The 19,327-nt window shown below is 40.5% G+C and overlaps 1 protein-coding gene across 1 annotated transcript in view; it reads right to left on the reverse strand.

Moving 5' to 3' along the window:
- Positions 1–17,985, reverse strand: part of LOC117576137 (homeobox protein homothorax) — a 146,544-nt gene extending 128,559 nt beyond the window's left edge. The window contains exon 1 of the mRNA XM_052007774.1: positions 17,968–17,985. The gene's annotated coding sequence lies outside the window, so the exon portion shown is untranslated. The remainder of the gene's footprint in view (positions 1–17,967) is intronic.
- Between the last annotated feature and the right edge of the window lie 1,342 nt (positions 17,986–19,327).

Below are 19,327 nucleotides of genomic sequence, written 5' to 3' on the forward strand. Positions count from 1 at the left end.
CTAGCATCGAGAGGCTCGTAAATTTCGTGTTAATTGAGCATTTCACGCCTCGTCTCAGCTCAGCTCATTTTAGCTGAGCTCAGCTCGTCTTGCACTTGTTGGCCCAAAAGGAGTAGATGCAAACGTGGCCCATTAACAAGCTTGTCAAAACTGACAAGTGCTCCGTCATAAACTCATCCAACTTATCGACCATTTCCACATAAACTCGCCACTCGATGGCCCAGTCGCGATCCTTGAGCAACTCTCTCTCTCTCTCTCTCTCCCTCTCCCTCTCTCTCTCTCTCTCTGTTTGTCTGTATTTCCTTCCCTCTCTGTACGCCCGCAATCAATTCCCCCCATCCACATCACGAGGCGATCATTCAGAGCAACTTGAAGCGTTCGTCTTTGGGCCTTTCTGTCCCTAAGCCCCTTGAGCCGCACTGTTGGACATGTCATGCGTGTATCGTTACCAAATTGATATCAATTGCTTGCCACAAGGTAAACAGAAATCAACATTCTGCAAATGCTTTTTTTGACACAACCTAATGCCACATAATGCCGCTGTTTGTATTTTCTCGTTTCAGTCGTTACACTTGCCGTTCGGCGTTCGACGCTTGACGTTTATCATTGGGGGCCACAAGTGAGTGTACTACGCATAGACAAAATACCCAACCCAACCCAAAAACTGCAACAGCTAGAGGAGAGAAGAGGAGAGTCGAGGCGAGGCGAGTCGTGTCGGGTCGAGTCCAATCGGGCGCGCCGCTCTACAATATCCACTCAATCATTCCCGTTCACTTCATAAACGTTTTAACTGATCGCTCAATCACTGATATTTTCATGTTCCGTTTAGTTTTCAGGTGCTGCTACCCAGAGACATATGATAGGAGACCCCCACTGCCTAACTGCCCCAGACCCCTCTTTCCCTAGACCTCAAGGGGCCTCTTTCTAGCATTTAGCCCGAACTAACCTACTGCATTCAGTTTGAGATAGTTAGTTTCATGACTGTGTTAAAGTCACCCACGTGATTGTCAGTCTAGTTGATAAGCTGCCAGCGAGAGGTCAGCAGGCAACCCCTAGAAGAATTATTTATCAAATTCAGATTAATGGTTATTGATGAGCAGCAATGGGAGCAAGCGAAGAAAAGGTCAACATAAATGGCTTCTATTGTCTATATAACTAGAATAAGATTGGATTTTAAATTTGAAATACATAAATATGTTAGTAGAATTGAATTCCATCATGTTCCATGTTTGCCAATTGATCTTTCATCATCTTATTCTTAAGACGGTTAAATTGGAAAGCAACAATGATACCGCATTATTTGCAGGTATGTGGCGGTTAATCACACCCATTACAATTATTTAACCCACTTATTCGAAAGAGAGAGAGTGAGAGGGAGAGAGAGCGAGTCGTAGATAAGTAGAAACCCCATCAATTTCATAATGAAAGCGATGTGTCAAAAGATTCAAACACTCGCAAATGAATCATCATTCAATATTTTGTGACAGACGCTTCATTCGGCGCCAGATCGTGTCATATACCATATATCAATTAAGAATGGTGGTAAATGCAATCAAATAAGAGCTAATTTTACCTTACTTTCCAAGCTATTTTCGTTTGTTCAAAGCGATAATCGGAATCTTAAGTGCTGTTCACTTCAAAATACAAGTACTTGACTCGTGCTCTTGCTTAAATCAAGAGGAGCAGGGAAAGAGAATCTCTCCCATTTTCTTTTTTATTTCGTTTTTTGCAAACGCAATCAACGTTGTATTATTCACAATCGAAGTATTCAGATAAAACTACTGTTAAGATTGCCCATATAAATCCCATCAAACCGTGTAAACTTTTACGATCGCGATCCGACGATACCTCGATAATAAAACCCTCATGTGGAGTGAGGCTAACTTTTAATTTGATGCTAAAATACTGATATCTTGCCACAGAAGAGAAGAGGGCATTTAAATTGCATATAAAAGTTGGCTTTTATGATTGGCTTCTATTAGCAAAATAAACTATCACGTGTTAAATTGCCGCGATCCTGCAACAACAATGCGAACATGAAAAACGTGAATGGGCCAACATAAAATGCAGTCGCAACGAGGCAACGCTTTAATTTTGATTATTTTAAGAATTTATTTTAATGCGCAAGCATTAAATTCGCGACCCATTCGCAGTGGCAGCCGCAACCAGATTGGATTCAGTATAAAGCAGGCGCAGGCTGCAAATTGACTAACTAGCTTGCTGACTGCCTGACTGCCTGATCCTCTTTGAGACTCGATGTATTGCTAGTCAAAAATGTGCAAGGTGTCGTCTTACATGTGCACAGCTCTGGCAAGGATCTACTTGACTCGCCTCGCCCTCTGCTGAATCCTTCTGAGGACCCTTCTTCCTTCCACGGGCTGCTGGGCTGAAGGGAAAAGCGAAAGTGACGCACAGTTGGAGTTCTTGGGTAATGAAATTAAGGACGCATAGTTTGCTGCGCTTCGCTGATTGTTTTGTTTGAGACAATCCAAAACAGATACTCGCACTTTATCTGGGCACAGTTTTCCTGTAAGTGCCGTCGGCTTGTTGTTGTTCTTTTGGTTGTCCTCTGCCTCCTTCCAATACTTCTTCTACATGTGCTATTTCCCCGAAGCACAGACAGTTCAGCTGCACTTTTCAAAGGAAAACAAAATGAACGAAAACGAAACGAAAACGAAAACGAGAACGAAAGGAAAAAGGTTGGCTTTGCCTGTTCGGCGGTTTCAGCGGTACCTGAAAATCCGCTTAGTGGTTGTTACTGTCCTCCTTTTTTTGACGACAAGAAGTCAACCTCTCGATTTACGACCATTTTGTTTGAGTAATTTCAGGCCTGCGGCTGCCTCTACATGTGTGTGTGTGTGTGTGTTGAGTTGTGTGTGGTGACTGATGCGCATCGCCAGGACGATCAAGTAGGACAACTAGGACTAGGAAACCATGTGGCTCGACCGACAGTTGTACAGTTTTGACTTTCAGCTGCCATCTCATCTCATTCGATCACTTTTCCCCCGGGAGCGAAGCAAGAGAATGACTCAATTTAATTCAATAACCAGCGAAATAAGTAATAATTCTAATTGATATTAAAGTCAGTACTAATGCCTATAAATACTCGTTTTTGAATGCCCTTTTATCAAGCCCATTTCATATTTCACAGACTCATTTGTTTGGGCATTTTTATGTGCATTTCCCCCAATCAACTGACGCCATATAACTGACCAAATAGAAATGTTCACGATTCAATTAAATGATCGTAAAAACTCAATCGCTGGAAAGTTGACTTCAGTTGAGGAATACCATAAAAAATAGCTTGAAGTTTTACTCGTATGCTCGTAAAACTTCTCAAATTGTTGTTAGAACATAAAAATCATCTAAAATCGGTAATAAAATCAGCGGCGCAAAATAAAATCGAACCTGTACTGTCTTCCCCTCGATTCAAATCGATTGAGATACAATACGCAACAGGGATTCATCGTGGAAGAAGGGAGACAGGGAATGCCAAACAATAACATATATATGATAAGTCTTATCACGTGCGTGGGCGATTTCGATACTGTTCGAAAAATTGTAACTTAGTCACGTCGAAAATTTAACTGGGCAGCATAATTAATGCAACTCACTAAAAAACATGCGAGTAAATGTGTTTTAGAATAAATATTTATTACACCCGGGTAGAACTTAGCATCTGTAGGATATGTATGTAACAGGCAGAATACCCTATAAATAATATATATTCTTATATATATATATTCTAATATTCTAATATATTTTTATATTCTTATATATTCCTGAGCAGTCAGTCATGTCAGTTGCTCTGTCTGTCTGCCGTCCGTCCGCAAGAACAAATAGATTTCAGAGACTATAAGACATACAGATATATTTTTATACCCGCTACCTATAGGGTAGAAGGGTATTATAACTATGTGCCGGCAGGAAATGTATGTATCAGGTAGAAGGAGGCATCTCCGACCCTATAAAGTATATATATTCTTTATCAGCGTCAACAGCCGAGACGATCTAGCCATGTCCGTCTGTGTGTCTGTCCGTCTGTCCGTATGAACACCTAGATCTCAGAGAATATAAGAGATATAGCTATAATTTTTACCGACAGCATTTGTTATGTTTGCATTTCAAGTTTATTTCAAATTTTTGCCACGCCCACTTCCGACCCCGCAAATCAAAAAAATCGAATGGCAAGCGCAATTTTAAAGCTAGAGCTGCGAATTTTGATGTATACAATAATTTGATTGCGATCAGATAAAAATTGTGGAAGTTATTAAAGAAATACTTTTGTATAGACTTAGTTGCTTTGGCTGGCAATCTGGTATATCGTGCCGTCTATGGTATATTTTGAATGTGGTACAATATTGATATAACAAATATACAGTTTCATATATTTTTAGTATATTTGTATTTTTGGTATATTTTGAAAAAATACCGCAATATTTTGCTTTTATTCAAAATGGGTAGCGGGTATCTCACAGTCGAGCACACTCGACTGTAACTTTCTTACTTGTTTTAATTTTGCACGCATATCTTGTTTGTTTCAAATTTTCCGCCCCAGTAAGACGTAAAAAATAACAACAATATTGAAGCCTCAATTTTTAGTTTTAACAATAACAACTACAGTGTTCATGATTCCTCGTGATTAGATAAAAATTAAGAAATTCTTTTGTATGGAAAAAACGCCAACTTACTACGCGTCTTAGCCTGACAGCCCAATAATCTGGTATATTTTGTAATCTATGGTATATTTTGAATGTAATACTATATTAATATAATATATTTTCGTATTTTAACCACATAGTAATGAAATGCATGTCTCATTTTCGGTGAAAAGCATCATTAGCTCGTATTCTTTGGACTTTCACCTTATCTAATGGATTTGCATCAAAGCATTATCCAACAAAAATTCGGACACAGTGTCATAAAGTGGACATGCAGCACGTGATAATAACTGGATTACTGGATGTGCAACAGTTGCGTTCACCCTCCATGCAAATCAGCTGCAGCATCAAAATGAAAATCAAAATCAAAATCAAATTCATTGTATGCCACATGGGGCATGACCGACAGTTGCGGGACGGGTTCTAAATGTGGCAAACGCGAAAAACCGTTAAGCATCAATTTTGACGCGCCATAAAACTGCAATGAAGTGATAAGTGCCGCTGCAACAGCAACAGCAACAGCAATAGCCCAGAGCCGACAGCCGACAGCCAAGAGATGAGAGCCAAAAGCAACAGGAATGTGCAGTTGATAGATATTTGCACTGAATTGAACCGAACTCAACAGAACTGGAAACCCAAGCGACACCAGCCGCACAACAACGGGAATGTGAAGAGCTCTACCGCTGGCTGTGGCCATAGATGTGGATGTCTGGCGGTCGGACATCCGTATCTATGCGATAACAATGCGAATGCAATAACTCTGCATGTGTGTGAGTGTGTGTGTGTGTGTGTGTGTGTGTATTTGTGGGTGTCCGACTCTATGTGAGCCATGCGACATTCAAACAAAACAAGACTTTTATGAACACCGCGGGAAGTTGACAGCTTGCGTCATGGGCATGATATGCAAACTGTAAATGCAGTTACCCTACCCCTGCTCCTCCCCCCCCCCCCACACACCACCAAGTCTGGGGTGCTGCCAGTCTATCGCCCACTACAACAACACAATAACAACAAGGCTGGTTTGCCAATTTTATTACATCGCGTGCCCAATTATGTGTATGGATATGGATATGGATATGGATATGGCTATTGGTATCGACCCATCATCATCGTCATCGCCATCGTCATCGTCATCATCATCAATTCGATTCATTTTTATAGCATAAACAACAACGTGCAACGTGCAGCTGAGAGCACGACAACGGCAACATGCAAATGAAATTTTGTAATACATTTTCACGTGTGTACAATTTGATTTGATTATGACAAATGTTCACGTGTTGCACATTTTGGCAACGCACATTTAAGCTGCAACAACGTTCGTCGAAACTTTTCTCAAAGAAATTATTTTTATTTTAAATTGCAATCAATCATCTGTGATCCAAAGAGTCTGTTGCGACTTGGCGTTTTCCAAATAGTCAGAGATCCAAGTGTTCAACTGCGATGGAGGCAAAGTTGATTAAACGAAGCGTTTATTTCAAATGCTATTCATAGTTCTAATTGAAAAATAATAGCATTCAAATTTGCCAAGGATTCAGACACACGATATTTATACCTTGAGTAAAATACAATGTTTAAAGTCTTTAAAGCAATTTAAAAAAATAAATATTTAAACTTTTAAATATCATTAATCATTACTTAATGATCTGGATGCATTTCAATTGTAACTCTAATTTTAAAAATTTAGTAGGTTATGTTTAATCCAGTCTTCTAACTAAAAGGCATTCTGATAGGTTTCTATAATGTCTTTCTTCACCTTTTCAGAAAAAAAAACTCTAAAATCAAGAATAAAATATTGAATCCAGATTATATGATGTTAAAATTTAACCAAGAAGGTACATTTTTAAAGCAAGATCACAAATCTACAAATCTAGATTGCCAAGATATTATTTTTGTTTCAAGAATCGAAGATTTTCAAAAATGTAACCAAGAAGGCAAAATATTAAATCAAGATCAAACGTTGTAAAATTTTGATTTTTCTTATACCCTTATACCCTTCTTATACTCTAAGACATAGAGATATTTGGAACAGCACTTGTTATGCTTGCAGGCAGATCAAGTTTGTTTTGCCACGCCCACTTTACGCCCCACAAAATCGAATATCAAGCTTAATATTGCTTTTATTAAAAATGGGTAGCGGGTATTTCACAGACTATTACACTATTCAATTTTAAAACGATGATTGTTTCAAACTTATGAAAAAGTTCTTAAATCAAGATTTGCAATCCACTTTTTTTCTCAGTGCTAAATTTGAATGGTCGTAGATATTATTAGATACCCAATGAATTGATTGAAATACTTTTAAAGACAGCTTTCGGACTGGCTTCAAAGAGCTTTAATTGGCGTAATTGAAAGGACACAACTCGAAACAAGTCACGTGAGCTACATATGGCAATGAACACTGCTGTTGTGTAGTTTTCCTGAGTGATTTTATCGACCATAAAATCAATTGCATATCATTCGGAATTCTTATCTCAAATCGGTTTCCCAGCACCACACAGCTCAGCACTAGACTCGGATAACTAATTGACTTATAGGCCCTGTCAGACATCAGACATCAGCAGCAGCAACCAACCACAGCATCAGAAACAGCAACAGCAACACAAACTTGTACAGTAATCACTGTCGCCTATTAAGTGACGCAGCAACACTCCGTTCAAAGTTAAACCAATCTCGAACCTTAGCCCAAGTCACAAGCAGCTCAAGCAGCCGTCCCATCACACTTTTGAATATACATAAATTATCTTTACTGGCTTGTTGTCCAGGTGTCCCGATTTGTCCCTGCTGTCCGTCTGACAACTGAGCAACTTCTCGTTGGCCAGATCGAGTCATTCAATCAGCGTTTACTCGGTGGCATTATTAACACCACGCCACAGCGCAGGGAAACCGCAGCCTAAAATGATTCTTGTTAATTGCAGGCGGGGTCTCGAAGAGCTCCATTCCCAGCTCTGGGGGCCAGCGGGGTGTCAGGTGTCGGCAGGAGGCGGGCGGGGCCAACTGCATCGTAAATCAATGGAAAATCCATCAAAATGCGCTCATTGTATTGAGATTGTAAATAAGCTGGACAGAGCCGACAGACACACACACACACACACACACACACACACACACACGCACTTGCGCATAGATACAGATACTGAGATACAAAATAATTTCAATATTTTCGCAATGCTAAAACAACGACAACAGAGGCGTTGCCAGCTCCATGGCTGAACCAATTGACAACTTAATCCTGCGACACGTCAGTAGAGGCTCAAATGAGATTTACTCCGCTCGCTCGCTCGCTGCTGAGTTGGTCAACATTTGTGTTGACTCAGCGAAAAGTTGTAGCGATTTTTCAACATGTTGGTCGATTCGATGTTTGGCTGCTCGTTTGGCCTGGCCTGGCCTGGTTCTTGGTGTGGCTTATTTTTGGCCCCGTTTACGGTTTGATTGACAAACTACAAAGGTGTAATTATTTTTAATAAAATTCTCGCTGCCAACTGACGACGAACATCGTCGCATGTCGCTCAATGCCGTCGACATAATTTGTGCTGCAGTTGTTGTAAGTTTTCAATCAATTTGCAAGACAACCCCTTCTCACCCACCTTCTCCTCCTCCTCTACTCTCCTGCCGCAATTATGTCAGCGGGCTAGCGCATAGCCAAGAGCAAGGGATCGCGCTCGGATTGAATCGGCCGCAGATTTTTAGCTGCTCAAATGAACGTCAACTCTGCACTTGCCCCCTCGCCTTCGTCTAGGCTGTTGTACTGTGCCTGTGCCTGTCCTGTGTGCTCATAAATCTCTTGCCTAGGTGGCGTTACTCATGCGCATTGCGCACTGTCCTCATAGCCGCTGGCCTGATCTGGTCGGTCTGGTCAGTCTGAGCGTTCGGAGCGGCAAGAGCCACCTCTTATAATCGCATTGCGACTAATTATCGTATCTGAGAATTATTATGAACGCGATTTGCAAATCGCGTGCTCGCAGTTTTCGACTCGTTTCCGAGTTGGAATTGGTCGACTGCCAAATACTGTTCGAGTGCTTGAAAATTGGGACTCAACATCCCTTTTCGGTAATAGATATTCCTAAATAAGCTATGAACTTGAGCTATAAACTATAAAAATAAAATGACATATCTAATAAAAACATTCTCGTTCTCTTAGCTTTTTTCTATTTACGTATTTCGTATATCGATCTGAATGTTCACTGTTGTAGAAAGTATTGTAAATCTTTTTCACAACTGACTATTATGAGATTGAAGGAAACAATTATTTCATAATAACCTCTTAATTAGAATGAATAACAAATGGCAATCTTATTTTTTTCATAAAGTGCCAAATGGTCATAATTAGTGATCTCTTTTAGCTTTTACTATTTGATTAACCAAACTCTGTAGATCCCAGAGCCCCTGCCGATTTTCCTTTGACTGCTGCCTTTTTAGTTCTTTTTTCTCTCTGCTGATTTGCCTTGTTGTCTTAAGGCAGTTTATTTGGCGCCATAAATCTATCAACGCAGCAAACGCGCGTGCGCATGCGCAAACACTGAGCAGAGCCTGGAGAGCGGCGCGATGCGAGGTATCGGTTGCAAGGTCTGGTGGCATGGTATCTCTTGCATGTTGTAGCATACTCTGGCTCTGATAGAGCCAAGAGCAAGTCAGAGCCAGAGCCAGAGCCAGAAAGGCTAAAGAAGATTTACGGCTGGCAAACGCAAATGCTGAAGCCGGACTGAGAACATTTTAAGTTTATGATACGAAAATCAGATTGCTTTATTGTATGCGAAATGGATCGATGATGATCGTTGCGACGTGGCGAGATGAGGGCAATCGTGGCTGGGCTGGACTGGGCAGAGCGTTCAATTAGATTGGATTGAATTGGATTGCCAGGAATATTGGGATGAATGGGATTGGTAGTGGTGTTGGTGTTGCTGTTGGTTCGCCACACGAATTTTATTTATATTTATGATTTGTGAACTGCGTTTTATGATGATGTTATTTGTGGCTGTGGCCTGTCCTACAATACAATATGAGCCAACTATTACATTTTTACGGGCTGGTTAAAAGTGTGAATTTGCCACTTCATTCGAGAGCTTGTAAAGACATAAATTATACCACACTTTGTTTGTGCGTGTGTGTTTGTGTGTGTCGTGTGTGGGGCGCCTTGGTAGCCATGGTTACTTAGCGCTTTTTATGGCAATGTGAATTGGGCGTTACGATCCCGAAAGTGTTGAGCATTAAAGTTCAACTGTGCAACTGTGCAACTGAGCAACAACAACTACACAAAAGTCAACGTCAAAACAAAAGCAAACAGACGGCATTAATGACGACAACCAAGAGACCAAGACCAAGCCTGGCCAAGAGACCATTGCGAAGAGTGGCCAAAAAATATATTAATGACTTATCAAGGATAATTTGACAATGCGCAATAAATCAAACAGGGCGTGTGGTTTTCAGTCTCTCCCTCATTCTTTCTCTCTCTCTTTCTATCTCTCTCGCTTCTCATTCTCACAACGACACTGACGCTGACGGTGACGGTGACGGTGACCAGCGACTGGTGACACTGAGCACTTCCAGCGGAGGAGAACTAACCGAACCCCCTTTGAGGTACATATGTTCACGTATGTTTCATGCAACAACATCATCTACAAAAACCAAAAAATAAGAGGAATAATAACTAGAAGAGTGAAATACGATGCTGATGCTTAATTTGTGGATAAGGAGACGGGGCTCGAGCGTGGTGGCCACTGGCCAGCAAATTGGATGCCCAGCTGTGTGTAGCTGAGGACTGTGCCATAACTTAACACCTTCGCTCGACTCTGTGGCATTGCACCCAAACGCAAAGGGAAAACATACAACACGCGTATACAAGAGGGCTGCTCAAGATAAGTTAATTCTATAAATATAAAAATTACGATATCAAATCGATTTTTTAAATGCCAATTTGGTCTCATAGTTAATATTAAATTTATTATTTTAACTAGTATTATATAAATCAAATTTATTATTGTATCGCAATTTCAAACATTTTATACTTCATTTGTAGACCAAGGAATATTAACACAAATAAATAATAATAATAATAATAATAATAATAATAATAATAATATAATAGATTTGAAAAGTGCATAAATATGAAACAAATTTATTTTAATTATTTTGCTTTTTTAATTGCCATTTCTTATCATTATCAAATGTACTATACGATATTTTGTTTTTCTTCGATTATGAAGCACCCTCACCTCACAAATAACTATATTTTGCACATGTCCATATACTCAAATGCACATGGAGACATGTGAGGGACACACAATTTTGTATAGTCAACGAATAAGCTCGTAAGTATCTTTGCACTTTTGTTGTTCTCATTTTGGTTTCTTTTCTTTTCTCTCGGTTTTATTTTCACGTCTTTTTTTTTTGTCAGGCTCATGCATAAAATATGATTGCGTTTCATTTGTATCTACAAGATTGAATTTCTCTGAGGCGCGAGCGAGTTTATGAGCTTGTCAATTTTCCTTTTATTTATTTATATGCATATCATACCTGGCCGGGGCACTGAGCCCGCTTGCTTGATTTCATAATAATAAGAATACAATATTGAAAATGGACCGTGGGCTGGTCCCACTCACTTCAGCTCCTGCCACCATCGCATCGCACCGCATCGCGTCGCACAGTTCCATGGCCATGGTTGGAGTAGTTCGGGTTTTGGCTGAGGTTCTGGCTGAGGGCCATTGTTGTTGCCTACATCAAAGTGAACCGAAGCGTGGAGCTGCAATTGAAGCTGGAATTGGCGTCGTGGCCGTTGTTGTTCTTGTTGTTGTTGTGTTGTGTTCGCTTGTTGTGCCGTGTTGTTCGTAGCCTCACCTCACCTTAAGCTTGTAACATTTTATTGTAATTAAGAACATGTAAGTTGTAAAGAGGAGTCGTCGTAGCTGTTTGTGTCGCATCTCATCGAGGGCCCCACCTTATATGGTTGTCTCCTGTCTCCTGTCTTCTGACTCGTGTCTCGTTTTCCCATTTGCAAATTTGTGGCGGCCAAAGTCAAGAGGGCGAGACAAAGTCAATTGCATTCTTAACCCATTCTGCTGATCGACCAGCAAACAGCGCAACAAGCCAGCAAAACTCTGCAACCCACCGCAACTCAGCAAGAGCAGCAACAGCGACAACAAATAACAGTACAGGTCTAATTAAAAATTAACACACTTCTCGTAGGACGACGATGCGGGCAGAGACGAGCATTCGTTTAATCAGGCTAAAATCAAGTCTATTATGGCCAGGCTTACACCACAGATTGGCCACATGAGAAACGTGTAGAGAAACAGCGTCTCATTTGAAGTCATCATTAAAAACGACGACGCGATGCGCCAACATGCAGATTCCCAGTCAGACAGACAGCCAGCCGACAGACGGACAAATATACCCGTTCAGCGTTCCCAGCAGCATGGAGCAGATCGACGATCCTGGGACAAGACGACTGCAGACACGGCGCACACTTGAGGCCATGTAATCAACGTTTGCTTACTTCATTTAGCGTGCGGCAGAAGAAAAGCGAAACATGCATACAATCAGCGCTGGTCAGACAAATGAACATCGAGGAGCAACAGTTTGAGGATCAGGAGAGAGAGAGAGGCAGAGAAAGAGAGAGAGAGAGTAGTGAGGAGGAGCAGAAGAAGATGCCGATGGCCAGTCGTAGCTGCAGATCGCTGGGCCAGCCAGCTTCAGCTTCAGCTTGTTGGCAATGATGTATTTTTGATTTCGTATCTTATATTACCAACAACAAGCTACAGCTACATAACCAGCACCAGCACCAACACCAACACCAACATTAACAACCACAACAGTAACAACAACAAAAGCAGTCACATGGTTGGCTGCAGTCATCGCCGGAGCAGCAGCACAACAGAGCAGAGCCAACAAAAGTTGATTTCAGAATTTTTATTTTTGATTGTGATGATTGTGCATTGAAATTTGATACATTTTAGCCTCAACGGAGTGGGATGTCAGGCAACATGTTGTTGTAGTTGTTGCTGTATGCAAAAATGTTGGCTAGTCGACAAGACTTCGGCTGAGACTACCAAATGCCAAGCCAGCAATAACAAGATGGACTAACGGTCAGACGGCCGGACGGGCAGGCGGAACACACAACCAAACAGACAGTGCAGCAAGCAACATTAATAAGATTGGCATCTGCTGCTTGCTGTTCAAATGTAATTTCTCATAAACAAAACTGGGCTGACTGGGTGTGTTGTGCCTCTGGATAATCTGGGTTTGGTCCTGGTCCTCGCTCTGGTTCTGGTCCTCGATATGTTTCTTCTCAGCAATTGTACTCGTATTTGGTCATCAAGATAGATATGCTATTTTAAATAATAGTGGGTGGCTCTGGGGTTTCTGATGAAAATAGTAAAGTAGTAAAATGGCAAGTGGATCTGGTAGCCGATTCAGCTTGTTACCAAAGTCTAATTTGTCATTTTCTGGCCACTCACTAATCAATAAGAGAAAGTGTGGCTAAATAGAAAAAATACGTTTTTTCTATTAAAAATCTAGAAGTGGTTTCGTTAAAATACAATAATTAAAGAAGAGTGTAAGCTAAATAAATTTTAATAAGTTTAGTGGACAAAAGTCGAAAAATATATACTTTATACCGCACTATTTTGCTTTTATTTAAAATGGGAAGCTGGTATCTCAGAGTCGAGCACACGAGCCATGTTCAATATTTGGGAGCAGACTGTTCTTATTATAAATTTCATGCAAAGGAAACTCAAAGTCTTCATAAATATTCTGAAGGAAAGACAAACTGAAGAATCTAGTTAATACCAAAGTCGCTCATTTTCAAATAACCCAAACACAATTTCTGGTAGGAGGAGTCTGTCCGCAATCGATATCGGAGTATTGCCCTACCCTCAACTGTTTATGCTAATTCGGTTCCCCTCTTAACGGCCAACCGAATTCCAAGTTTCAAAAATTTAAAATCTGTTTTTCCTGAATGCTATATGATACTATGAGTGTATGTGGCTGTGGATATGGATACGCATGGGCACAATGCTTTTGTACAATATTTTCAACACAAAATGAACGAAGAAAATAAATCAAATTGATTAAATTCGAACACACCAAAAATGATATCTAGCTTGGGGAAGTCTTTGAGCGGCTGAGGGACTTAGGAATTGTGGAGACAATAGCTTGAAAGAGAGCTAAAAACTCATTTAAATAATAAACCACTAAAAACCTTAGAAGAAGACGAAAATAAAAACAGATACAGAAACAGAAACAACACAAGCAATTTAAATAGAAAACCGTTCACAGCATTCGAACAAAGTGGACGAAAAAGTAAACCATTAAAAATTACTACTAATGTGCACCTTACACAAAGGCCTCAAAAACTGACTCGAAGTCGGAGTCGGAGTTGGAGTCGGAGGCCGAGTTCGAATGAGAGTGGATTGGATCGCATCACATCGGATGGGATCGCAAAGCTTGAATGGGGGACAAAAGCGCCTCACAACAAAGTCACGAACTTCAACTGAGCTAATGTCTAATAAGTGAGCCCAACTGAGCCGCTCATCTGCGCCGAGACATCTGTGCGACCCACTGCGGCGACAGGGCATTAAAATAAACGAGACCCAATTCATCTTTGGACCTTTTTTGTTGAGCCGCCAGCACCAAGCTCTACACACCGCCATCGTCGTCGTCGCCGTCGTCGTCATCGTCATCGCCGTTGTTTTTGTCAGTGCTTGGCCCACAAGTGCACGAGCATATAAATTGCACAACGAGCTCTGGGAGAAGGGAAAACTAAAACCACTTTACTTAATGAGCATCAAATATCTGCTTGCCACAATTCTCGATACAAATCTATTATTTAGGAGCTGCTTTTGTAGCTGCTGCACTAACGTTTCAATTAATAAACCACCATCATACGCATGCCCCTCTCTCCCCTAAGTACAAGTGTCAGTACGAGAAGCACGCAGCACACTCCCACGACCCATGCCACAAAGAGTCGGAACAATGGCCAAGTATAATCACTTTGTTTGCACCTTTGGGAATAACCAGTGACAGACGCCGTCGCATGAGTGGAGCTCTGAGCTCAGAGCTCTTAGCTCTAGCTACAGAGGAGAGAGCGGGCATCAGAAGAACATACAGGACTCTCACTACTCGCTACTCGCCACTAAAGTGACCCACAGAACGGACCAACGGTCGCATGCAACACAGCAAGCGAGAGGAAGTGAGAGGAGCGAGACAAACGAGGTTTGCATTTATGAAAATGAGCTGCAGCTCTGCGTCGTGCAATTTGTTAACGAAACAATTGACCAAATGTTGCCCAGAGCTTGTTGTGACTTGATTGCTGAAACAACATTTCTCTTGTAGGGCATCAGGTGGATTGAGTCATAAACAACAAATTAGCACCGTGTAATATTTATCCAATTATTCTTGACTGAATGTTATTTTAAAATGTAAACTTCTCCATCATTTAATCTAAATGGATGCGTTAAAAGTAGTATACTTAAAGGAGTAGTAAGTAGTAAGTAAGTAAGAAAATACCAAATAATTTTCTTAAGATCAATTCACTTGAATCAAGACATGTCATTGCAAAGAGTGTAAACTTCAGAATAATCAATACAAAATGTAAACCTAAATTACGTTCATTCCATACCATAATAAATAAATTTATCGACTATCATCCAGAATGACGGTTTAATATATTTGGATTGGTAACTCGTCATATATAGTATCAATTAAGAGTTCTCTGAAACGGATTATCACCCACAATCATGGCATAAGATAGGCAACCAAACAATAGACCAACAATATTCGAAATCGTAGTGCCAAAGAGCGGCTTAAGCGATTGTCCACCATAGACAGACCCATTTCTAGCAGAGTGGCAGCGGCTCCATAAGTCTCAAGACAATGCTCTCGCTGATGCTGTTGGCAATTGGGCAGTGGCTTTCAATGGCGAACAGCACGACGATTTCTATGGCGATGGCGATGTCGATGGCGTCTCTTAAAACAGCAGCAACATGCTCTACAGGGTATACGAGAGAGGTAATAAAAGTGAAATTAACAATCACTGAGCGCTTTACGGTTGACATTTCACATGACAGTTTAGTAATGCGATTTAGCAGGATAAAGGACAGCCACAGGCTTCTGAGCCATTTAAGGCAGCTGCACTGTTTGTCCCTCACACTTGCACACTATCTATCTCTATTGCTCTCCCGAAGCTTGCCTAGTGTCAGAGAATCGCAAACACTCGCCTCATCTCGGTCGTAACTGTTGTAGTTGCCGGTGTCGATGACGTTGTCGGTGCCACAGTCGCTGTCTCAGTCATAGTCGCAATCAGAGTCAGAGTCGGAGTCGGAGTCAGAGTCGGAGTTGATGTCGGTGTTGGTGGCAATGTCGATGTCCGTGGCAACCGCACCGAATGGTTTTGTGAAGAGAAAGTTAATTAAAATAATGAGTTTTCGTGCAAATGTTACGAGCTGTGCGCCATTCGTTGTGTTGATGAATGTCTGGCCTGTCAAATAAGGCAGCCAGCCTTATCCAACCAATCCGAGCCGAGCCGGCTAAAGTCCCACTTCGAGTTTGTTGTCTGTTGGTGTTGTTTTACAGAACGGGTATGGCAATAATATAATAATAATGCACTTTTAATTAAATGTAAAACTCGCTCGACTGCATTCAAATCAACGAGCATTTCTGGAAAATTGCACATTTGCGGATTTATCCTTAGTGTTTTGTGTTTTGGCCCACATCACCGAGGGCGGGCGCTCTGGGGCCTGTGGGCATTTCTAATGGGCTAAATTGATTTCAAATTGTCAGCATTGCGTGGCTTTTAAATTAGATTTCGTGTGGTTTGACTATCAATATTAGATAAGTGGGCGATTACATTTAAGACTACATTGGAGTTGAGTTGTTCAAATTGAGATAAAGGAAGCGGACGAGTGGTGATCCCTTACTTGAAATTAATGTTTTCCAGAACTATTTAAGAGATTGTGCAATACAAAAATAACCTATTTATTATACTACATTGTGTTGTTATAGTATTTTCTGCAGACTACATTTTTAAGCAAGAAAGTTACAGTCGAGTGTGCTCGACTGTGAGATACCCGCTACCCATTTTTAATAAAGGCAAAATATTGCGGTATCATTTTCAAAATATACCGAAAATACTAAAAAAAAATACTAAAAAAATATACCAAATGGTATGTTTGGTATATCGATATAGTACACCATTCAAAATATACCATAGACGGCACAATGTGCCAGATTGTCGGCCAAAGCAACTCAGACCCCTAGTAAGTAGGCGTTTTTGTCCATACAAAAGTATTTCTTTAATAACTTCCACAATTTTTATCTGATCGAAACCAAATTTTCGTGAATTATAACTTCTACAGTAATTATTATATATACCAAAATTCGTAACTCTAGCTTGTTATTGTTAGGCTTGTTATTCGATTTTTTTGATTTGCGGGGGCGGAAGTGGGCGTGGCAAAAATTTGAAACAAACTTGATCTGCGTGCAAACATAACAAATACTGTCGAAAAAAATTATAGCTCTATCTCTTATAGTCTCTGAGATCCAGTGTTTTATACGGACGGACGGACAGACGGACATGACTATTTCGTCTCGGCTGTTGACGTTGATCAAGAATATATATACTTTATAGGGTCGGAGATGCCTCCGTCTACCTGGTACTTACATTTCCTGCCGGCACAAAGTTATAATACCATTCTACCCTATGGGTAGCGGGTATAAAAAGTTCGTTACTGTGGATATTTGATAAGGAAAGTTGAGTGTATATTTGCAGATACTCGTAGATTCCTTAGTAACATTTGGAATTGTTTTCGGACTTTTTTTATATCCGCTACACATAGAGTTGAAGGGTATTATAGCTTTGTGTCGATAAGAAATGTATGTAACACACTTTTTTTGTTTTATTTTTCAAATTAAGTTTATTAATATCTCCACTTTCGCCCATCCAAATCGAAAAAAAGAAGCAAGGTTGCGATGAAACAAAATTTTGAAAATTATTCAAGAAGTAATATAGTACATCGATAAAAGAAATATACCTTTTGGTATATTTTTGAATTTTATATACTTATAGTATATATATATATATATATATATATATATATATATATATATATATATATATATATATATATATATATATATATATATGTATTTTATTATAATAGTAATTTTATTTTAGTATATATATTTACAATATTTCTCATAATGAAAGGAATATGTCTAATTTATATCGAATATATTTTCTGAGTGACGCCAACAGTTCCAAAACCTACATTTAAGTATGTTTATACAATCTACATATATCATTAAAACTTACCAATCAATTTATCATTCCAAGTCCTCTTGTGTCAACAGCATATTTGTATGTCTCAGTGTAGTGTTAGCTAGGAACCATTAGTTAGTCTTATTTAGCCATTTGATTACATTGAATAAGCAAAACAAATCAAGTTGTATCGAATCATATTAAAGTTGCACTTAGATTTTCATCATTTTGTACCACTGTGCTGACACTTGCAGCTGTCAAAGTTTGCAACAGAGAGAGCCGTTTGTTGCCAAAACATAAACATGTCAACTGCGAGAGCGGCTGACAGTTAGAGAGCGAGCACGCACTAGCAGGAGAGTAAGAGGACGCGCACACACACACACACATAGACACGCGTGAACTTATCCTTGTGAGAGAGAGAGACACTTTGAGAGAGCGGGCGGGTGAGCGATTGAGCGAGAATCTCTCTCAAATTAAAACACTACGGCACTATGAATACGTTAGTTGCGAGAAGGGAATCAAAATTGGGTGGGGGCAAAGTGCGGGACACGGCTGGCGGACTACGCTACTTTTCTTTGCACGCGCGCGCTTCCTTTCCTTTACATCAGAGCCATCCAAGTCCAATACTTAAATGCGTGAATCTTAGCTCCATGCCCACATGGCACCCACTGGGGCCAGCAACCCAGGTATCCGCGTCGAGACTCCAACTTGAGTCTATCGACACTATTTTCGTCCTTGTGAAATCAGCATCCTGGGCATGACCACGACGGCATCGTTTGCAACGTGGCGGCGGCGACAATAATAACAACAAGAGGTCCCCAGCATGGCAGGCTTGCTCAACGTTCCTTTCCAGCCCTGGTGACGTCTCTCAGTCTGTTTATGGGCCTGGTCCTGGTCTTTTTCCTTTTCCTGGTTTGGCGACAGACACCAATAATTTTTTAATTTCGCGACAACTTCGATTTTGTGACACGAGAAACACGACAAGCGCTTTGTTGTTTTTGTTCTAAGTTTTTTTTTTTTTTTGATTTGGCAACGTTACATTTTGTGGCCAATTAACATGATTGCCTTGAGTTGCGAATTCGGTACGATTGATTAGAAAAATTTAGAAAAATAGTTGCGTGCTGCTCTTGTGTTTTTGGTTTTTTTTTTTATTATTTTTTATGCGGTGCACAACAAAAAAGTTGGCTGACTGTTCACTCGCGTAGCGTCGCGTTTGTCAAAGAGCAGAGCAGCGAGCGACAAAAGCCAAAATCTCGCATCTCACAGCGAGCATCGACCAACACCAGACCGGGGGCATACACAGCAGCTAAACAGGCTGCCACACAAGGACCAAACGTTGCCGCCATCGAGCGTACCAAAGGCAGCAACAACAACAAATCCACGAGCACAGCAAAAGCAATTGCAAAAAAACAGC

Source organism: Drosophila albomicans, chromosome 2R (assembly GCF_009650485.2).
Source record: "Drosophila albomicans strain 15112-1751.03 chromosome 2R, ASM965048v2, whole genome shotgun sequence".
NCBI classification, from domain to species: Eukaryota; Metazoa; Arthropoda; class Insecta; order Diptera; family Drosophilidae; genus Drosophila; species Drosophila albomicans.